Source organism: Saccostrea echinata, unplaced genomic scaffold, assembly GCF_033153115.1.
Source record: "Saccostrea echinata isolate AGI-Se365-2 ecotype Australia unplaced genomic scaffold, CSIRO_AGI_Sech_v1 ptg000056l, whole genome shotgun sequence".
In the NCBI taxonomy this organism is placed as follows: domain Eukaryota; kingdom Metazoa; phylum Mollusca; class Bivalvia; order Ostreida; family Ostreidae; genus Saccostrea; species Saccostrea echinata.
In genome coordinates this window covers 9,904,046-9,928,857 of record NW_026889805.1, presented here as the reverse complement: position 1 = coordinate 9,928,857, position 24,812 = coordinate 9,904,046, and the positions used below count along the sequence as shown (strand labels likewise).

Here is a 24,812-nt window from a genome sequence, read left to right as displayed (position 1 = left end):
CCAGCGCTATTTTTGCTTTTAATTACCGATTTGGTAATTTGGAAATGGTGCCATTGCTTAAAATGGCACGCAAGGTCATCGATTTTAATAAAACTCGCTCAATGTTAAAGTTTGATACCAAAACATATATACCAAACAAAATCGTGTTTCTATCTGTCTAGGTTGCCATGGTAACGAATGGAAAAGACTGAAAAAAAAAAAAAGATTTTCAGCTGTTTTGATCTTTATTGAGCCTTAGTAGAGACTAAGAAATCCAAAATAACAACTCTTCAAAAACATAGCACTTCAGTCGCCACTTATGCTATAAAAAAATTATTTAGAGTATATTCTTAAGTTAATGAAACCCTGGATATATTTGACATACATATTTTAAAAATGCTGAAAAACGGTCAATATTTACTAATGTTAGGTGTTTAAGTATAATACAACTAGAGGCGGAAATATGGGGAAAACATGCGGTTTTCGGTGATTAGGAGATCTCAAATAGAACTTTTTCTGTGAAAATATAAAATAAACTGCTTCTACATCCGTACGTGGCGTTACTTAATTGAACGACACTCGTAATTCTATATTTTACACAAATTACATGTATAAACATGTATCTGTCAAATCGAGCATAAAATGCTCAGGTGAACATGTAGCCCATGGGCCTCTTATGTAAGAATTTCATATACTAAATTCATGACAAGTCTGAAATTACAGAATTTAATGATGCAAATTCTGTTCAAAAAGAATTTTTGAAAGATTTTTATTTAAAAAAAAAAAAAATTAAAAGAGGGGTGTAAATTTTTGGCCCTTAATTGGAACTTGTTGATCGAATTTATTGCCAAAACAGCAAATATTATTATTTTAGTGCATAGCGTTTTTTATGAACTTCGAAAAAAATTATATGCAAACATGACAACTTTCGGAAATGAATGATTTGTGCAAACTTTCAGTAATTGGGTAGGAAAAACCCTTTCCGAACTCACATTTGTCAAAATCAGTCTCCACCCACAATTAATATTTTTTCCTGCCATATTTGGAAAAGATAAAGTTATGAAAAAAAATTGCAACGCAAATTTATGTAAAAAATAAAATTGTATCAAATTATAATTACATGTATAATTATTTTAAAATTACACCGCGTTTGGCGGGCTCTTTGCCATCTTTGTTTTTTGACACAATAAATGGTATAAGGGGTCAACCCCCCCAACCCCCCGGAAAATGCGGGTGGTTCGTCGACCCGAGTGGTTAAGATCCAAAGTGGTTAAGATCCAAATACGTGTTCGACTTGAGTGGTTTCGTTCCGAATCAAAGAGATATACAGTTTATAGATAATTTAAAATTCTTTTATTCAATTTCTTGTCTGCAAATGTAAACTTATTTTCATACAAATAACAAATTCTTGAATCTTTAGTTTCTCCTTCACAGCAGTTTTTGTGAGGATTAAAGAACTATGTGTAAATGTTATTCCGAACAAAAACCAGTGGACTAACACATATTCACATATAAATATAATTTCTAGCATAATAGGTTCAATTTCTGATTGTTTATATCCTCCTTTTTCCGAATGGGTTTTTGAAAACGTAAATAATATAGATTGTCGTTAGTATTCCTTAGATGTACAAGTATTACTCTATGTATTATATGTCGCATTAAGCGCTGAGCAAAATGATCCCTTAATACTCAGTGACCATTAGTTACAAATACATGTCTAAATCTACAGGTTTCCACCGGCGGTTAGTGGAAACCCAATATGAGTGAAAAATTCTCGAAGAGACGTAAAGCAATCAAACAACCAAAAAACGAAAATGTAACATCTATGGACGTTAGTTGATTATACTATATTCACTTTAAACTGGTCATCTTTCAGGAATATTAACCTGATCACTGAACTGAATTAATAAAATGCACGCTTCTCTCGACTCTCTTACAAGTACGTCTAGTGATAACTGTCACTGACTACGAACAGATTCTGCAATAATCTCACAGATTCTCTCTGATATTGTGTAAGGTAATGTGACTGAACATTTATTATATACAACATCTACAGATACCACATGAAGTTATCTACCAGTTTTTTTTTACATCCCTGCTGGGGGGGAGGTATAAATTGATAGGAATGTCCGTCCTCACTTCCGTTACACTTGAGATAGCCATCTCCTCGTTAAACCACTTAATTTAATTGCAATTTAATGAAACTTTCACGAAATCTTTTTGACATATATAGTCAGTGGTATTGCGCATCATCCACACAATTCATGTCACACTTTTTACAAATTCTTTCATTTCTTTCAAGGGTGGTTTTCTGTCGTTTGGTGTTTATAATTCTCTCCCAACTTTCACTTTCAATTCTGAGATTATTTGCTCTTTTTCTAAATTTACATTTAATTTTTCTTTATTCAAAACTTTTTATAAATAGATATTTAAAACTTCAATGTCAAAACTTTTTTTTTTAGAAATATGTCATAAGTTTACCCGACAGACAACCATCTTTTTATAAACCAGTGCATATATGTATAATTTCGAAAATCATCTCCAAATTTTTTTTTTTAGATCTTTCTTTAAACTTAGATTCTATAATTTAACAGTGGGAGTAAGGAGCTAAGGAGAATTACATCAACCTGATAACTTGAAATGAGGTCAAGGTCAATTCGCTCTTCCGTAGGAAAGTAAGCTCTAGGGAAAAGTATACAATATACATAGATATAACAAAGGCTAAGTGGAATGGGTGGAATACGCGTTTAAGATTAGCGAAGACAATGATAGAAGACGCCTCTACAGAGAAGACACTTAGTAAGTAAACACAACTTATTTTACCCTAGGGGAAAACAATCGCAAGTAAAACTTTTAAAGAAGGAACCACATAGCTCAGGTCGTCTCTATGTATGGCCACCTTTTTGGAGCTACACACAATAGATACATACACGTAGGCGCAATAGATGCTAACTTAGACAAGTGTGATAATAAAAAACTATGTTTGTTTGTTTGTTTTTTTTTTTTGTTTTTTTTTTTGTTTGTTTGTTTGTTTTTTTTTTTTTTACATGTATTTAGCAAATATTATGTATGATTAATTTTTCTTTAAATAAAAAGAATATATGCTAGACTATGTTTTTTGTATATATGTATCTCACAAATTTTATGTATGATTAATTTTTGTTATTATATTTTGAATCACCATTGGTTAATAGACTATCTTCAATTAAAATAGCATTCGTTGGGGGGGGGGGGGGGGGTCAAATACAAAAACATATATGTATTGTGGCATAATATGCCCCCCTACATACATGATAAATTATGTTAACATGCGAGACATAAACATGCAAAATAGTTATTCATTGATTGATTGTATGCTGTTTTACGTCCCGTTCGAGAAATTTTCACTCATAAAGAGACGTCACCATATGCAGGTGAAGGGCTTCAAATTTAGACCTTTACTCGGCATTCAAGGTCATTGAGCAATGAGGGTTCTTTATCATGACACGGGTCCTCGGTTTTAAAGGTCTCATCCGAAAGACTCGCAACTTTCACTTCAAAGTGCCGAGCGCTTAGTGAAGGAACTGTTGCTTTTTTATCGACTTAGGTCAGTCGCTGCCGTGATTCGAACACACGACCTTCCGATCATGGAGCAAGCGCTCTACCGACTGAGCTACCGTGACGATGCAAAATAATCATGTCTACTTGCAAAATAATTAAGTGGACATGCAAGTTACCAATCTTTTTAGGGAGTCTGATTTTAACATTGGTAAATTTACTTATTTACGCCAGTATCTGACATCATTTGTCCAAGATGCAACATAATCATGTTGTCATGATACTTATTTATGTCAACATGCGAGATAGTTATGTAGACATGTGACTTATTTTTGACAACATGCAAGATATGTATGTTGACATGCGAATTAATTATGTAAACATGCAAAATATGTATGTTGACATGCGACTTATTATCTTGCATGTTGACATAAATATCTGGCATGTTAAGATATAACTCAAATGTTGACATAATTAAGTCGCATGTCAACATAACTATGTTGCATGTTCACTTAATTAACTCGCATGTTGACATCAATGTCCCATGTCTTCTTAATTAACTCGCATGTTGTCATAAATAAGTTGTCTACATATTAAGAGAGCATGTCAGTAAGCATTGAGCTTTCTATGGAAAGTCAAAAATATGAATTTTTTTAAGAATAGTGTGTATGGATTATTTCTGTCACAAATAACAAGAAAAGTACAAAATTAATGATTTCAACCATAATCACTGAGTCATATCCAAGGAGAAACATTTCCTTAGTTACCAGAACAATTTTTCACATTCAAAAGGGGCAAATACTGACATATTTAAATGTATTTTTCAAACAAATGTTCTCAAAAGATGGTTTAAAACTACCCATTTTTAAAGATGACTAAATTGATAGTTCTACTTTGCCTGATTAAATTGGATTAAGTTCTTGTGTTACGTTGCTATGGCAATGGGAAAAAGCGACAAGTTTAGCATTGAAAAAATAGCTGAATTTAAGACATTTTTAAAAGGCATTTGACAAAAATCCGTACAACTGCTTATAAACTCTATAATGAAATTTTGTAACTGTTTGATTATACAAAAAAAATTAAAAAATAAAATTGGGTAGACTTTCAAAAACATTGTTGCCATGGAGATTCAAAAATATGCAAATTTGGGCATTTTTAGATGATTTCCTGTAAACAATTCAGATTACTAGAAGTAATTTGTCCTTTCAGAAACAAGATATCCTTATTCCACATGGGTGCAGCTGTAACAGGAAATGAGTCATGCACTACTATGACCTTCCCCTCACTTTGACCTTTGACCACAAGGTCAAATTATTCTGTATTATATATTCTATGTCTAAAATCTACATGGTTCTTGATATTTTGAACCTTGCTCCAAATATTTCATACATTGATGCACAGTGTATACTGTTAGACAATTCAAGAAGATAAATTCATGCTCTACTGTTGACCTTGACCCCAATGCCAAGGTCAGTTAATTAATTGAGGTCAAACTTAAAAATTTTATCTGTCATGACCTGTTCTTGAAGTACATGTATTTGAAACATGTGCAAAGAAATGCATCATAAACGAACTTTAGTCAACACTGAATAATGATGCTTCAACATCAATAATTAAAATGACCTTGATGTTCCCTAAAATTTTCCTCCCCTGCACTACGTAAAATTTTAGCCCCATCCATACCTAGAGGTTGACAATCTGAGGGAAAAAAATAAAATCCACATAACTTTGCAAATTAATTGATATGATTTAGTTTGGTCTTGCTATTCTTGAAAAGAATAACTGAAAATGTGTACATGTATTCTCATTTAGTCTCCATTTAAGCCTCATCTTTGCCCCTGGGACCACAATTAGTACACAATGACACCTGCACTACCCAAGAATTCCTTGCATAATATGACAAAAATATGACAAATCCTGGCTTCGCTCTTTTTATTTTTTGCCTATATACTTTGATTCCCTGTTGTGGTTTCACCCTTAACCCAATGGCCATTATTTGATATATGAGGAAGCTTTCACATCATCTTTTTCTTAAGATTTATGCAAATATAAATTACCCCACCCTTTTTTTTGGCTTTCCCTGATTATCTCCTCCTGGAAAGGAGCTCGGCTATTTATTTGAACGAACTTGAAATAGCCCCTTTACTGAAGGATTTTCGGTGTCAAGCATGGTCCAATGGTATTTTCAGTAAAATTATTTCATCAGAAGCGTTTAAGATGATGAAGACAACAACACAAATTTTTTAACAGAAAAGCCCATTAAGTACAGCTATGGTTAATGCCCCTTTAAAAATTTCTCCTTCAATAGTTCCATAAATACACTACTGAAAGCACTTACAGGAGAAATCCAATGAAAAATCTATTTTATTTTCCCCCTCTTCTTATATCATTCAACCTCTTAATTCACATCAGATTCAACTAAACTCAATGTTTATTAAGACTAAAAATGATTTAACAAAAGTTAATTTGACCACATTCATTAAAAACATCCTTAGAATTCAGCCTAACACCCCCGCCCCCCCCTTGTTTTTTTTAAATTAAATGAAAAAAATATAATTTGACCCTTTTGTAAAATATTCAATTTTCTTTTTAAGGAGGAGGTTTCTTTAATGTGCATGAATAATGCTTCAACTTTTGACAACTACTCCTTAAGAAAACAAGAGGCCCAAGGGCCTTAACGGTCACCTGAGTATAATACAACAATTTAGAAATTAGATACACTGATAGATGAAGCTTTGTTGCCCTAAAGCAAGAGAAGCAGGAAGATCAGGATCAACAAAATAATTAGTCTAGTATTCAGTATCAACTCTTAAATTAAGTTCTAATCTGTCCCCCACTTAACACTATCACCATGCAGACTATTAACAAACTATTAGTGCTTCTGTACTATTTCTAAATCCATATTAAGACCTTTTGCATTGACCTCTCTTATGGTCTTTGAAGAACTTTTGTTAAGATAAGTTATTTTTGTCTCATTTTTTATTTATCTATTACTTACAGGTCTACCTGATTACAAAAACTAAGAAAATACTTTTTGAATTATATGATAAACATTCTTGCATAATTATCTTACTCTATTAACCTTTCAAATACATTACTTACAGTGATTAATTATCAAAGGTGAATGGAAAAGGGGAATAACTTCTCTCAGTAGAATACAAATTAATAGAGCCCTGCCCAGGACTAGAATGCGTAGACAAATGGTTCAGATGTTCAAAAATCTGGTAGAAATACGTTTACTTACATCATTTAAACTTTTACTCAGTTTTCTTCCGATATGCCCAGAAGCAGAGAAGAATTTCACAGGTACAATGCATTTTCACTACAGATTCAACAAAGCCTTACCCTAACACCAGAACCCAAGACCAAGGGTCAAGAAATTTACAAATTTGGAAGAGTTACCCTCATCATCATAACTATGGACTTCAAAGAATTAACACTTTTCCACTATATTATCAAAAGCCCCCCCCCCCCTTGTTATGCCAGAACCCCTGACCCTAGGACCACTAGATTTAAAAATTCTGTTCAAAGCTCCCATTTTCATCATAGCTAAGCAATTTATTTATCAGCTCAACGCTGAGGAGCAGACAGGATTAATTAATGATTAATTAATAGAATTAATGTTTTTTCACTATATAATCAATAGAACCCCCCCCCCCCCTTCCTCAAGAACCCCAAAAACTGAGGCCATATATTTAAAAATGTTGGAAGAGGCATCCTTGCCTATCATAATCATGCACTTAGTTTGTTTAAATAATCTCCAGTAGCAGAGAAGAAGATTTTCAAAGAATCAATGCATTTTCACTATATAATCAATAGAGTCCCGTCCAAACACCAGAACCCCTGACCCTGGGGCCATGAAATTCACAATTTTTGAAAAGGCATCCTTATGCATCATAACCATGCACTTAGCTTGTTTAAATAATCTCCAGTAGCAGAGAAGAAGATTTTCAAAGAATCAATACATTTTCACTATATATTCAATAGAGCCCCGCCCTAACACCAGAACCCCTGACCCTGGGGCCATGAAATTCATAATTTTTGAAAAGGTATCTTTATGCATCATAATTATGCACTTAGTTTGTTTAAATAATACCCAGGAGCACAGAAGAAGATTTTCAAAGAATTAATGCATTTTCACTATATAATCAATAGAGCCCCGCCCTAACATCAGAACCCCTGACCCAGGGGCCATGGCTTTCACAATTCTGGAAGAGGCCCATCTCCTCATCATAACTATGTACTTAGTTTATCACCTTAATGCCCAGGAGCAGAGGAGGAGATTTTCTAATCAGTAACTAATCAGAATGTTCTTCCAAGTCCTCAATTTTAACTTGGAAAATCTTAAGAACCAAAAATAGAATTTTAGTGGCTACTTATTCTTGCAAGTCCCATTTTCTAATAGCGCAAAAATACAAAAAGAATTTTCATAATTTTTCAAAAGTCATTATATTAGATCATTTAATATTCAGTTTATACACATATGAGGCTCAAAAACAATACAAAAAGTCCAACCAAGTCCAAGTTTTGCCTGTTGCCTGTGATTTGAGCACATACATGTATTAACTGTCTACATCATCCAAAAAATACATAACACCTGCAATCCTCATTTCCTTCAGATTCAGTTCTGGGGATTACCGGTATGTGGTTATTAGACAGATATCTGATTTGGAACATGGCAAAACAATAATGGTTCCGGTCAAGATATATTTCCTCCTTCTTTAAAGGAACAGGGTGTCATCTTCAACTATTTATAATAGCTGTAAAAATAACAAAAGTTTATGTATTACTACTGATAAGTGATACAGTAGTAGATTAACACACATGTACATTCTATCTTCTGTAAAGGTTGCATTTAGAGTAGATTAACACACATGTACATCCTATCTTCTGTAAAGGTTGCATTTATGATATATGCATGTAATTTCCACCATGCTAGTCAATGTTAATAATTACATGTAGCATGAACCAGTTACATATATGTAGACAAGGGAACAATTCAGATATATGAACAAGCTGCAAAATATATACAGGAGTTCTGGATTCTGGAGTGGGGGTGGGGTGGGGTCAATTTTCATAGACATTTACATCACTTAATTCCTCCTTCATATGTATGACTCTTTTGACCAAATAATGAGGTCTGGTTTCCTGAAGATGGAGGGGTGGTATGATAATTTTATTGATTACTTTATTATATACATTTTATAAACTTGGGAATTGTACCCAATAGTTCATTTTTTTTTTCAATTCAAAAGTTTTATTCACACTTTTACATATCGGCTTGACCAAGATCAGGTGCCCATGTTGGTTGCAGATTAACAAAAAAAAATGAAGTCAAATGAAATGTATTACGAGTATGTTCTATGTAACACTACATCCTTTTGGCAGATTGTCTGAAATTTCTGTCCATTTCTGTCAAGCGGTTAAAAAGATTTTAGTCTTACTATAGCAGAGACCCAAGTGGGCTACGGACTATACATATTCAGGTATAACATTCATTTCTATCATATTCAACTGAATAAAAAAGTATAAGTCAAATACAAACTCTTCACAAAATATTGTCTGAGCAAAAAAAATCACATTATTCATTTCCATTTAAATGTTACAGTATATAAAGGACATGGGTAAATTTGTTAATCTTTGAGCGTTTTTCTACTCTTAATATTTGGACATTTGAAATAAAAATACATTAATGTACTTTCAATTTTTCTAAAGATACTGTATATGGGTATGAAAATTTCAGCTATTTTTTGATTGACTATTTTAAGACCTCGGGCTACGGACAATACATATAGTATTTTCATTTAATGAAAGACCATAGGAAAATGGTAGCTTTTTTCAGTAAATATTTGTTGAAATTATCATCTTGGAGTTCACACATGTTTAATAAATGCTTTCATTTGGATATTAAATCAATTTATACAAAATCCTGTGAAATTTAACAAAATAAAACAAAAACTTTATATAAATTCACAATAAGAGTAAAATATAAAAAGTCAGAACAAAATAATACTTGTCAGAATTACATGTTATTGGTGTTTTAATAATAAAATATTGTTTAAAACCATCTAAAGACCAAGAATGAGCTTTAATTTAGCATCTAAGAAGGATGAATTTCATGTGAGCACTGGGGCTACGGACTATACCGTTAAACATCTCTATTGTGGACAATACTTAAAGAAAATATAACTGTTTAATTAAATTTTGGGCAATTTTTTATTCATTGGTTTTCTATAACAGTTCACACTACTTAGTTTGAGTATTTATAATACCATACTTAAAAATCAATTGTCTAATGTACTATGTACTTTCAATGCCAAATGAAATTCCAGTTCAACTAATTAAAGCATAATTGGTGTTCAAACTATAATGAATAAAAACAACAGGAGCTGAAAATAAATCAAGGCATGATTTGTGGGGGAAGGGGGTACGGACTATATTGCCTTATTTTTTTTTCCGATTTAATGTAATGCATATAACTCAAGATGGTCATTCAAAAGGTGGATCAGTATATAATTTATCATAACCATATGGTGTAATTAAAAAAAAATAATAAATTGCAAAACATGATTGACCATTTGAAGTAAAAAAAAAAATAATAGTACAATATTTATCCATAAAAAATCAATGCTTTTTTTTTAAACTAACAATTCAGTGACAAGTAGATTGGGTGGCGCAATTATAAGAGTGAAGGCTTCACTTTGTGCTAAATTGCAAAGTAAGGAGTTGATCCTTATGTTTTTGGATCAAATCCCACAATGGGATGTTAAGACTGGTCGATGAGAACTAATAAACAATTGGATCCCCATTTTGCAGTAGATACAAGTAGGAAAAAAATCTCTTGCTTATACAGAAGTGCTGTTGTATGGTCTGTAAATTTGCTAGATTTATCTGTAGAGTCCATAGCCCTTTTGTAAGTAGGATTTGTGTGGCTAAATATTCCTTTAAAAATATTCCAATGCTTATCATTGTAAATGGATTGATAGTATGTATCACAAGAAGGAAATTTTTATCATTTATATTTAGAAATATGTTGTGACCAAAACATAACAGGACAGACTACAGAAGCAAGCCTTTAATTGAAAAATGTTAATTTTCAGATATTTTATTTTTAATTACAGTGGCATTTGTATTTAAAAACATTGCAATTGTTCGAATAAATATATTTTGTATTGTAGTTATTGTATCAATAATGTATATAACTTTTTCTGGAACCTATTATATTGGGGCTACGGACTATACAGGGCTACGGACACCAATCATTCTTCTATAACTTCTTTTGGTGTTAGCGCAAAAGCTATTCATTACTGTTTTTTACTTTACTGGTGACTGAGAAAATATTAAACAAGAGCATGATTAATTCTACATTCTTTTGTTGAACACAGACTGTAATGAAATATGGGGCTACGGACTATACAAAATATTAGACAAGTATTGAAAATAAAATACAAAATGCACACACATTTTACAATATAACCACTATATTTTTCTCATGGTACTTGTTTTCTTAAGTTAAATAAAAAAAATTTAAACAAATTTTATTTGCTCTTTTTGATAGAAATTATGCATCTATTCAAACATTGATAAATCTTAAATTATATAACAAAGGTATATCTGCACACATTTATTCATAATTTCCACAATTTTTATCCTTTTTCTTTTCTGTAAAAAATAAACTTAACCAGAATGATTTCTCTTTAATAAAATGCATTTACTTTGGAATGTTTCATTCAAAATAATTTTTATTAACCCTTATTTAAAAATTAATGTAAAAAATCAAGTGCAATAGCATAACGCTTCAAAAATTATGAATCTTTGACTTTATTCTGTTGTTTTTTCAAAAATGCAGATACTATATATATGATATTATATACCAATGGAAAGCTCTCATTCTGATCTTTGCAATGCAAAAAAGACATTTAGATTTGATGTAACTATAAAGAGTTACATCTATATAACACCATTTAGTTGGAAATGGGCACCTGATCTTGGCCAAGCCGTCAGTATTGTATACATATAATAGACAAAGACGGAAAATTCTTATCGCTCATCGACAAGCATTTTATAAAGTTTCCCGTAGGAATAAACGTGAGCGAAGATGACACATTGTATGTGGCTGAACGGAAGTATGGGAAAATCAAAGTCATAAAATACTTGAGCGATTAAATAGACATTGTAATCCTGGTAGTGCCTTCCTCAATGTTAAAGGGATGTGAAAACAGTTTGATTTTTTAAAAAAATATTCTTTGATATGTGGATTTGATATTACTTCACTAGAAACAAAATATTCATTTTAAACAAAATATCTGTAGAGTTTTAAGAGGTATTCTTTGTAAGCACTTAAACCTTTTTTTTTTATTTTTGTTTTGCCTCGGACAATAATGACTTTGTCATTGGCTAACGGACGTCACGTGTCTGCCTTCACTATTTCTTTGGATTGATTGATTATTGTTTAATGCCGAGTCGGCAGTATTTCAACCACATATCGGCGATTATTTTTCTTTAGACGGTAAATAGCAAAATTTGGACGGCAACATAAAGGTAGACACCAGATTATGTCATCTAGATTTTAAAGAAAATCTTTGGTTTTAAAATAAACCGATCCTTACTGATTTGGCAATGGTGCGATAATTAGATTGGCACGCATGGTCATCGATTTTAATAAAGCTTTGCTCATTGTTTAAGCTTGATACCAAATACATTTATACCAAAAAAATTGTGTTGCTGTGTGTCTTGGTTGCCATGGTAACGGATGGAAAAGATTGAAAAAATTGCGATTTTCTGCTACTTTGGTCTTTATTGAGCCTTAAAGACATACAGCACAGTGGGTTGGTTAACGCTTGCGATTTAAATTAAATGTGTAACGTGACGTCAAATTTGACGTTAATCATTAAGCGTCAATATGACAAGCGATACGATCCCCATGTATTTAAAAGGAAAAAATGGGATTAGAGGGATTGTGGTGACTTTATGAATACCATATCCTATCCTTGATTATTTGCGCATTTGCATTAACCCCTCCCTTAAAAAAGAAGAAAAGAAAGATTATCCCCTAAATTAATTTCATATGTAAATTGTATTCGTGATCATACCACAGCATTTTTTTTTATCTTATCCGGGCATGACCGGTCCACAGATGATGCTTACTCCTCCTAGACAAATGATCCCACCTCTGGAATTTCCCGGGGTCCATGTTTTATGCCCTTTTCACAGAATTGTATTGTTTATTGATTTTTTTAGATTGATCATTGTTTGTTATCTTCACCTTTTTCATACAATTACTGAAAGCTTTTACGATGGGTGATAAAAAAAGTTCGCGAACTATCTCTGTATTTACAGAACCACAATTCAGACCAGAATTAAATTTGGCATACATAGGGGCTTGTCTTCCGGATTGTTAAATATAAAATAAATTTTTAAAAAATTGAATCTTCTTTAAATACACTTAAAAGTTGATAAAATAGAGATTCTGACACTTTCAGTCAAGAAAAACCACGTTTAAAAAAGACGTACCACACCTATATACGTAGAGTTTATGTATATAGGGGTGGTACGTCTGATTTTGTTTTCGTCTGCTTTGTTTACAAAATTTGACAGCTGAAAGTAAGATGGGTAGAAAAGGAAAAGAACTCAGTAGTGAGGTTAAAGAAATCGCCAAGAAATTACTAGATGAGGGAAAAACTGTCAGGTATGTGGCGGATGTTCTTGGTGTATCCCACTCTACGATATAGGATCACTGAAAAAACGTTTTGAAGAGAGGGGTTCAACAGAAAACATCCCGCGAAGTGGTCGACTGCCTACTGTGACAGATCGTGACTATAGATACTTAGAAAGGTTAGTAAAAATTAACAGGAGGGACAGTCTAGCAGAAATTACCAGCAAATTCAAAGAAAACAGGAACATTGCAGTATCTAAACGTACCTTACAGCTGCATTTACACAAACATGGGTTTACAAGGCGTGTATCGACTGGTGATAGGGGAGGTAAATCGAAGAAAAAAGATTGTCATGGTGCTGGGAAAAACGAAAGTTAACTGTTGAAGGATTTTGGAAGAAAGTCATTTTTTCGGACGAATCTAAAATTGTCATTTGACGTGGTTCAAGGGTACATGTTTGGCGCAAGAGGGGTGAAGGATGGAGGCCTGATTTGGTGACTCAGCGCCGTTCAAAACCATGCTTTGAGATCATGATCTGGGGGTGTATTACTTGGAATGGAATTGGTACCATCATGGCAGTAAATGGAAATATTAACGCTGAAAAATACCAAGACATTCTTGATAACAATCTGTGGCCAGTTATAGCTCGCCATTTTCCATCCATTGACTATATATTGCAGGACGATAATGTCCCAGTACATCGTGCGAGATCTACCCAGGAATTTATGCACAGAAATAGAATGACTGCAATGAGCTGGCCTGTCCAAAGTCCAGATATAAACATCATTGAAAGTCTGTGGTTGCTGATCAAGAGAAAGCTACAGGGACGAGTTTGGGGGATTGCGAGTAAAGATGATCTTTTTCGCAAAATCCAGTGTATTTGGAGAGAGATAAGCCCAGACTTCATTAAATGCCTCTACCGCTCTATTCCCCGGAGATTAATGGACGTAATTAGACTTAAGGGACATCTCACAAAGTACTAGGTAAGTTTTATTATTTATTTCATGTTTTTTAATGAAATATCTCTAATCAAGAATTGACCTAGTTTCGTATCGAATGTAAACACGCCGCCATCTTGTCCGAATATATATTGCATCATACTGTATTTAAAGAAGATTCAAAATTTTTTAAATTTATTTTATATTTAACAATCCGGAAGACAAGCCCCTATGTTGGCATACATATAGTCATACACATGTTCTATAAATAGCACATCATATGTAATGTTTCGTTCCATGTTTGTGACGTCGCAATATTGAAAATGACGTCAATATGTAGATGACTTGTGACAAAAACTAGTTGACTCAGTCGTGGATTATAAAGCGTAAACTGACCCAAACCAGGTTATACTCGAATAATTTAGCCAAGAATTAGAATCATTCCTAAAATAAATTGTACAAGGTTTATGAAGACAAAAACCTTGCCAGAAGTTCAATCATTAATTGGATTTATTATTTTAGACAAGGAAGGCAGATGGTTAAAAATGATGTTTGTTCTGTTGCCCCAGTGAAAGCAAGCTGGGCAAGAGATGTGTCCTTAGTTGAGCAATTTGTTATGAAAGATCGCCAAGTTACAGTTAGAAAAAGAATTGACTATCTTAACAATAATATGATTATTAAATCCCTAAACTATCGTTTACTTTCGACTTTAAACATATCAGATATGATAAAAAGAAGGCGTCCATACTTTATTCACATTGGATAAAAAACGCTCTTAAGACAGAGGACCCGGGTTGTGATGGTCATCATGCTCATTCTGGGAAAGGATATCCTTATCCACCCATCCTATTGCCGAGATTTAGCCATTTTTGACAAATGGACTGTTCTTGTTATATAAAAAAAAAATAACTTGCATGATAAGAAATATAAGACTCGGAAAAATCTTTTAGCTTCTGTGGAGTATGTCACGTGACGGACTGGATCACATGATTCGCGCATGGACAGAACGGTTTCCAATGTGCATTAAAATTGAAGAGTACTACTTTAAAAAGTAATGAACACTGAAACCTAATTCTATTTCTTGTATGGAAGTAATTCGCATACTTTTTGATCATCCCTCGTATATATACAATAGTTGCGGCAAACTGGTGATTTCCGCATTAAATTCAGAGCTAGTCGTTCAAAAATTATGATAAAAAATCAAGATATAATGGCATCAGCTACTTGGAGAAATTTTTTTCTTTTCAAAATTAAACGATAATTTTCTTTCCCAAAAAAATTATTTAAATGGAAAATATGGCATGTCAAACTTTGCAATATTCGATCTTTTCCATTTGTATTGTATAATTTTCCATTTAAATTGTATAATTTTTATTCATATTCTTAATTTTCCATTTGTATTGTATAATTATTCATTTGCATTGTATAATTTTTCATTTGTATTATATGAATTTTATTTGGGGTGTATAATTTTCCATTTGTGTTCTATAATTTTCCATTTGGATTTGGATTGTATAACATTTATTTGTATTCTATATTTTCCATTTGTATTGTAGAAAGATTCATTTGTATTTTATAATTTTTTATTTGTATTCTATATTTTATATTTGCATTGTAAATTGTATTGTATAATTTCTTATTTGTATGCGATAATTTTTCATTTGTATTATATCCCTGGGTATTGTTTATTTTTATCGTTACGATCGCGGAGGATTTCATTGAGCAAGTTTTAGTCTTTTTGTGGCATAGTGTTCAAACAAGCGAGATGTTTCGGGTGAACTGGGCTCCTCTATTTGCGCGGATTCTAAGCGAAGGTCATGTAATTCACAAAGGGGTGGGGGGCTGGCAAATCAGATTATTTATTTTCATGCTCTTGCAGGGGAGAATATTTATGTCCAAGATCAAAGATGACCAGAGACAAGGAGAAGAAGAAGAAAGAGAATAAAATCTGCCCAAACCCGAAAACTCCATTTCCTGGGGGTAGGAGTGGGGAATGGGGGTTGGGGGGAGGTACCACCAGTCAAGATCAAACAATTTATTTACCCAGACAACATTTCTAAGGACAGACTATTTATTTGCCATCTGCCAGCTCTCGATCCCTTTTCATCTAAATGGCCGTCTGTCTTCTAACATGCACGCAAATAAATATTGGAGCCCAGTTTGCTTTGAGCACCCGGAACTTCTCGCTCATTTTCAACACGATACAGGCTAAATGTAAAAAAATGAAATCCTCCCTAACGAAATAAATAAACAATCCTCGGATACAATACAAATGAAAAATTATCGAATACAAACAAGAAATTTTACCATACAAATAAGAAATTATACCATGCAAATAAGAAATTATATAATTCAAATGGAAAATATAGAATGCAAATGAGAAATATACAATTCAAATGATTTTTTTACAATACAAATGGAAAATATAGAATATAAATAAAAATTTATACAATTCAAATGAAAAATCATAGAATACAAATGGAAAGTTATAGAATACAAATGGAAAATTATAGAATACAAATAAAAATTTAACAATGCAAATTAAAAATTATACAATGCTAATTGAAAATTATAAAATACAAATAAAAATTATATAATACAAATGGAAAATTTTACAATGCAAATGGAAAAGATGGAATATTGTAAATTTTTCAAGGCTAAGATGAAACATAGCATTTCACTTTCTTCAAAACTATTTTTTCGATGTGTACCTCTGCAAAATTACTTTATTTGTGTGTTTAATGTTTTGAAATTTGACAGATAGCCTAATCTTAGTTTTTGGAAATCAAGAATTTTATAGGGTATTGCTTAAAATTTTCCTCTCCTCGTGAGCAGCCAAAGGGAGGTATACGTAACTTTTGGAACTTCCTGTACAAACATGACTCGATCGATTTTGTCCAAAATGCATACACATAGTGGATATAACAATATATAAAATATACAAATATAACTAAAATTAAACGACAGGAATTTTAGAGGATGGATGTTTTGTACATCCTTAAGACTAAGAAAACCAAAATAACAACTCTTCAAAACTTGCACTTCATTGCCACTTCTGCTTTAAAGAAATTATTTAGAATATATATTTTTAAGTTAATGAAACCCAGGATACATTTGACATACATATTAAATGCTAAAAACGATCAATATTCTCTAATGACAGGTGTTAAAACATACAAAACAAATGGTTTATCGAATTGTACAAGTGCTGACTTCAAACATTTTAATTTCTTAATAATTTTATTAAAAAGATCTCCTATGCCTGCCGGTAGTTTTCCAATCTATCATTAAGATACTATTAAATATTTTACCAATGGCACTAGTAACAGTGATTCCTCGATAGCTGTTGGGATCTGATTTAATGTCAGATTTGTGTATTGTTGTGATTTTACCTGAAGCATAAAAGGTAGGATAAATGATATGAGAGAAAAATAAATTGATAATATTTTAACATCAGGAAGAAGTACATGCTGGTCTGTTTTAAGCTATGATTAGATATACTGTCCAGCCCAGATTTTTTTTACATTTTAATTTACTTAATGCTGCGGAATTTTCTCCTTCAGTAATCAAAAATCTAATGTTCTTTTTTAATTCAGAAAGTTTAGAATCTAATTCCTTCAATCTATGTTGAAATCCGTCCTTTATATTGTATTGTTTAGGTTTTTACAATGAGAATACCAAGCTGGGGGGTCATGTTTTCATATTTTGAAAGGTCATTGATGAATTTCCATTCCATGATGAATATGTTTTGGGTCAAAATTATGCAGGGTTTCTAGATACGAGTATCTTTCGTCATGGGGTGGGGGGGTGGGGGGTAAATTCTATACGATCTGTTATAGTTTCTTTTTCCTTTTTTTTAAGTGAATCATTGGGATACAAAGAATAAACTTTCCAATAATTAATGAAACTGAATCTTAATTTACTTAAATGACTAATGTCCTTATTAAATCATTTTTTGGTTGATTGTTTGATTATTGAAGGTTTTTTTTTCCTACTCAGTGTCTGGGATGAGACCTTTGTCAAAATTTCAGAAAAAAACTTTAGCTATTTCATCAACAATTTCCTGTGCTTTTTGTTGGTGTATCACGTTTCGTAAAACTTAAACAATTGGGATACAATTTTTCTGGCAAGTCATTTGACCAGTGAAAATTTGGCAAAACAACATGTATATGAATCCAGTCAAAGTTCTTTTTAATTTGAAATCTAGATGTTGTTACCATAGATAGTTTACAATGAGTAACAGGTAATGTAGGCAATTTTCAGATACTATTACATAATCAACAGTACTAGAGCCATTCGGGGTATAACAAGCAAAATTTCCTTACACATCATCAAACATTCATTCAACAACCTTAAATGGTCTCCTATGCACATGTCAATCAAATCTCTACCTCTCCTATTTACAACACCATCCTTACAAGATCTCTGAATTAATTATCTACAGAATAATAATCAAATAATGGAAGAAATCAAAGCAAAAATAAAATCTGTTTCTGATCGAAATCTGGCATTAAAAATACCACATAAAACTAGAGGAACTGTGAGCACTGAGATCACAAAATGATACCCCCGCCTCCCATATGTTTATAATGGCAAAGTCGATGTTTTTTTTTTCTGTGTGAGATCCGAAATAAGTGTCCGATCAAAAAGTAAAATAGGGGGTGCAGAATGGCATTATGTAATAAAGATTCTGTGGAAGTCATATTAAATTTTAATCAGTGGTATAGGAGGAGTTGCAGATAAGGGATGGGTACCCCTCCATATTATAGAAAGGATGACAGACTTCTCTCTACATACTGAAACTGATAGGAACACTGAATATTGATGCATCAGTACCAAGATGGATTTCAGCTAAATATATAACGTCAAAGCCTGTTTTCAATTTGTTTCAAAAAGTTGGATCACATAATTTGTCAATTGTCTCAGATTTCAATCCCCTAAGTTCCAGAAACATATCACAAACACAAGAAAAACAATAGAAATACTTGACTTTACTGTGAAAAGTTTATAGAAATGTATTTGTATCCAAAATTAACTTTCATGGTTACCAGGGAAACACAGTGTGGTCATTCAAAATTTGGGGCTATGTTTTGATTACTAGTAATACTATTTTAACTATCTTAAGGAAAGACATGGGAAATCAAGACTCTCAAATATTATGCATTTATTGATTGGGTTCGGAGGCAACATGCATTTTGTTAGACCCAAGAATCAAAATGTTTGCCTGATACCGTTAAGCCAAATGTAAACAGTTTGGTTCGAGGGGTTGGCAAAACGCATTTTGCCGAGAATACAATCAATAAATATTTTGTTATACCTTTTACGTTTTTTTAGGGGGGGGGGGGGGGATCTTGTGTTGACTTTCATGATGTAAATTTCATTTTCCTGCATTGTGGTTCAAACTCTGTCAATTCCGTAACTATTCGGACATCAACGGATGCAAATATGATATAGCTGATCCCACCCACAGTTTGAAAAAAGCAGTCCAATATCTCATCGACAGGTCCGATATCATTCTCTGTGGTCTGACATCGATTTTTTTTTTTTTTTTCTTTTTTTTTTGCACCGCTCAGTAAAACATTTGAAATTTTAGACTTTTTTCAGTGTAGATATAAATAGGAAACAATTTTTAAAGGAATAACAAATATCTTTTTAGGCCCTGTAACACAGATTAAAAATCAGGATTTATAGATATATTCTAGTTTAGCCATGGAAACAACATTTCAGGTGTTTATAGTAATATCTTTGGGCTGCTTGAAGACTTTTAGTTACCTTTTAATCAAGAAACATTCTATCTTACTCACCTTGAATTCTTACCTGATAGAACTTAAGGTAGTATACAATAGATAGGCCAAATTTTTCCTCAAATTCAATTTTGTTCAAACTTTGATATTTTGTTCTAGGATACAAAATCTCTCTTTATATATATATAATGAAAGAAATTCAACCATACATATTTTGCCCACATAGTTTAATTTGAAATATGCCCTATCAGACCCCTGTAAGAAGATTGCGAATTCACACAGCCGACCTAAAATTGTGCATTATTTAAAAATAACCAATTGATCTATTGCAAACTTGTGTGATGCTGTTTATAAAGGCAACCTTTTTGTACTAAAATTTAGTAAAATATTTTGATACCGGTATATTTGAGTAAAATGTGATAAAAAAAAAAAAAAATAGAACATACATATATCCGGGATTTGAAAATTCACATGTAAATATGCCACACGTTAAGTCCTCTTTAAAGAAAATGTATAATTCAATTTTTACAAAAAATCAACAGAATAATTGAAATAGAACCCAGATTAAATTTTCAATTTTTAATAAATCAAATGCAAAAAATGTAAAGATTCAGTAGATGACGTCACTATATTTGACCTTTGACCGCTTAATATGACCTTAACCTTTATTGTAATATTGTTGCTATGGTTACCAAGAAAGAAAAACGTTCAGTTTTGTTAATTTCATACCAATTTGAACTCTTTGTGGTAGTTTTTTGCTTCCAGTGAGAGATTTTATAGTAGTCGGAATTGAAAGTCAGGTTATCAATCAAAAAAGTTTGGGAATTTACAAACAACGATACATGTACGTATCCAAGAGAACAATATATTTTTCAAGGACTGGGGTGAAAAGTGTGTTTGAGAAACAGTAAAAAACTGATCCTTTTAAAGGAGACAAACAATATCCTACACAAAAAAGTAAATTTAAGCTGGTTTCTAACACACGAATGGAGGAAAAGTGTTTTTTTTTCAAACTATATGAATCGTCTGTAAAATTTCAGGATACACTTACAGAGAGGAAAAAGGGAAACCTTGTTGGAAACATATATAACTGCCCAGTCAACTCCATCATTTCCAAGGATCTATTTTGCCTCGTCGCGAAGTGTCACTGTGGTTTTTTGAGGAAGAATATATCTATTTATGGGTTTGCGAATGGTTGTGGGACTGGTGATGCGTTTGTTTCTTAGAGTCTGTTTGCTGTGATGCAGAATTGTTAAAAGTTCCTTGTTTCAATAATATCTGATTCATACGTTATATTTACTGTCTTAGAATATTTATTTAATTTCAACTGTGACGTACAATTCATGGTGTATTTTTTAATTTTCTTCCAACCCAGAATAGAATGCAATGAACGGTAGACTAAAGTAAGCTTTACAGAGTACATAATAGTATAGGGTTACAATATCCAGGTTGATCCCTTTTCTATTTCTTTTTCTTCTTTTGAAAAAAGTAGACTTTTTGTATACAAGCATACAAGGTACCAACACAACTGGTCCGTCCTAATTTTACAGACCAACCATTTACAGATCTGCAGCTAACGTTAATTACAATACAATACAATTCAATGCAATGCAATACAATACAGTACTTTTCAAATGTATTTATATCTTTGTAAAGAATATAAACTAAACATTGTTAAGAATTAGTTCGTATTTTTTTTAATCAAAAATGAGAAGATACTTGAATTTTACTCAACAATATAAAACCTATTTTGAACAAACTTGAAAGGCAGTATCAAATGAATATTCAAACTAAAAATTCCTGTAGTATATTATTACATCGCTTCATTTTAAGTAATGTTACAGTGGAAAACATTTTACACATGATATATTTAAAAATGAAATAGAAGCCATTTTTTTTCAAAATGCTGATACTCCTACAATTTTATTTCGATTCCCATGAAACTTGGAACACCACAATACTACAACAATATTGACAATGATGTTAATCGGTTCTTAATGAAAAAAGTTTCATATGGTTACTTAAAATATGATTACCTGTATATTTTTTTTTAAAATTTCGATGAACTTTGTTGATATGGTTACTTAAAATAGATTTTTTGAAATTCTTTAAAAATGCTACTCCTTCGAATGTTTGGGTTTGATTTCAGTTAAAGTTGGTAATTGTGTAGAAATCATCAGAATATATAGATATGTGCATTCAAAACTTTTAAAGTGCTTCAGTTTGGAATTATCTCTTCTAATTTTAAAAAATGAAGGTGTAGAGCTACAATCTCATCAAATTCTTCTGGTTACAAATATATTTCATTCCTGGTGGCCATTTTTTTTTTCTTTGCTATTCATTATGGAAATTGACATACATGTAATTTGTTATTTTTTCTTAAATGCCCTGTCACCCTATTGTATTGCTGACGTGAAGACGGTTTACGTAAATAGAAGACATCCTTTAAAATTGAAATACCAGAATATTAAGTTTTACGCGCTTTTCCGTCCGGTTTAAATCAAAGGAGGACGGTTTCTCGAAAAAAATGTAATCTCAGAGATTCCATTCACTATTTAGTTCTCAATATCTCCTCGTCTTTACAAGATTCTTTGATCCGCCTATATTCTAGCTTTTCTTCCTTTTGGAGGTTAAAGACAAATATGATACTTCCCTGTCATCTAAATGAAAATCTGGACTGGGAGCAGGAAAAAAAACACGACATGAAGGTGTGTAAATCCTTGATTTTATTTGTATTATTCAAAATAATTTGTGTTATCTGGAATTTTTTTTTAAGGATGGCTAAAAGTTACAGTATTTCAAAAGCATCTTTTTTGCTATCTCTATTAATTTGTACAATTACAAACTTATTTGCTAAAATATCGACTATAAAGCAAGAAAAGAAAACTACCGGTAGGTGTTTTAATTTTAATCAAAATTTGAATAACGAATAAAATTGGTTTTGAAGTCTCATTCAGCAACAGCATAGCTGTCCAATTATAACTGTTCATACTCTTTCCCCAATTATTTACTAATATTTCAATATGATCCAGAAACAAATTGTAATAATATTTTTATGTTAAGTAAAAGATATGTCAAAGACAGATCATTTGACATTTTAAGGAGGTTCGATCCTGAGCTTTTGAGCAGATTTTGGTCTGGACCTTAATTTCTAAAATTCTGCATCATTTTTAAGTTCTAACATTAAATCTGGATTCTAAAATGCAAATTAACCTACATCCAATGAAAAAACCGCAATTTAATTCCATTCAAATAGGATTAAGTCAGGGACTTTATTTTGTGGCGGAAGGTTTTTTAGAAGAAAATGATCAATTTTTCCCTTTGAAATATATACAGTACTGTTAAGTTTAGATTCCTATTTTTCTATGCTGGTTGCAAACAGAGCTGTTTTTTGCTGTGAGATATTTTATGCTAGTTCTGAAACATCTATCAAATTATTTCTTTTGAATTCTTTCATTATATTGTGACAGATATAGTAAATATATTCTGAAAGTCCAGGAAAAAATTGAGCCAATTTTAACATAAAATTAACACATTTTTAGTAATATCTAAAAATTTACATCATAGACCCCCACTTTTGTTTTTCTTTTCTCAATATATAAGAAAGCTTTGATCAATCTGCTTAAATTCAGCAAAAGTTAAAGACTTTAAAATAATTTTCTTGCTTGTTAAATTTTTAATGCCAGAAAAATCACATTTTGTGAGTGCAGAAAGGTCAAATAATTGATTTTGCGAAGCAATTTGAAACTTTTTCTTAGTCACAATTTTAATGTGACTTTTTTAAAATAGACTTATAGTTTATTTTGCCCCATGATTTATTTGGATAAAAACATTGGAGGAAAAACGTCGAAGATGTGATTTTTGATTAAGACACAAATTTAAGTGCAAAAAGGTCATATTAAATGTACTGTAGCGCCAAAAGAAGCATATTGACCCCAACTTTTTGTTTTTATTTTTAATTAAGCTTTGTGTGTAGAAACTAAAAATATACTTGACAAAAAAAAGTTTAAGACTTTAAAAATCAGGATCCAACCTCGTTAAGCAACAGGGAATTTGTTGATGAGGTTTTTTAAGGCACAAGTCCTCTCTTTCAGAATTAATCAAAGCAGCCTCTCCTTCGTCAAATGAAGTAGTAAAAACGTAAAGTAAACAGGATACCTTTTAAATATAGACATTTATATCAGTATTTATTGGTTTTAGGGGATACACAAATGATTTTGAGCGTTGCTGGAAAGCGTTTTTTATGTAAATGTTTATCGTTAAGTAGACTAGAAAATGCTTCGATTGATTGATTGTATGTTGTTCGAGATTTTCTCACTCATATAGAGACGCCATTGAGCAGTGAGGGATCTTTATCGCGCCAACGCCTACTGTGACACGGGGCCTCGCTTTTTAAGGTCTCATCCGAAGGACCCGCAACTTTTACTTCAAAGTTTGGCGAAGGAACAGTTGCTACCTATTTTTAATATATTCGATCAGTGCATACTATCTATTCAAGATATATTACTAAAGCCAGGTACTCTTCACACATTTGCTTTGAAAAAATATAGTCCATTCATGATCAGCAGATACAACATTACAACAAATGTTTAGAATATCGATGAGTATGTTATACATGGAAGAAAACAAAATTAACGTAAAACGATTTTTAGAAAATCATTTTATACCTAGAAATGTAGATAAGAAGTATTCTTATTCTCAACCTTTTCCCCGAAAATATGTAGGTCATTCTTCGATTGACAATCTTTTCACCAACTACATTACTTTCATGATTATTCTTCGTTAATTATTATACAATTTCTTATGATAGATAATGTTAATCATTTATTGTGTGTGTGTGGTTCTTGTTTCTCTTTTTAACTGTTTACTGACGGAGTGGTTATATAACAGCTGCAATCGCAACTTCTCGGGACTTTCCGACTAACGAAAAACGAATTTATATGCGATTGACTTTCTGAT

General features: G+C 31.9%; 1 pseudogene; it reads left to right on the top strand.

Moving 5' to 3' along the window:
• Positions 1–13,124: 13,124 nt before the first annotated feature.
• LOC133173602 (peroxidase-like protein) overlaps positions 13,125–24,812 on the top strand; it is a 37,711-nt pseudogene continuing 26,023 nt past the window's right edge.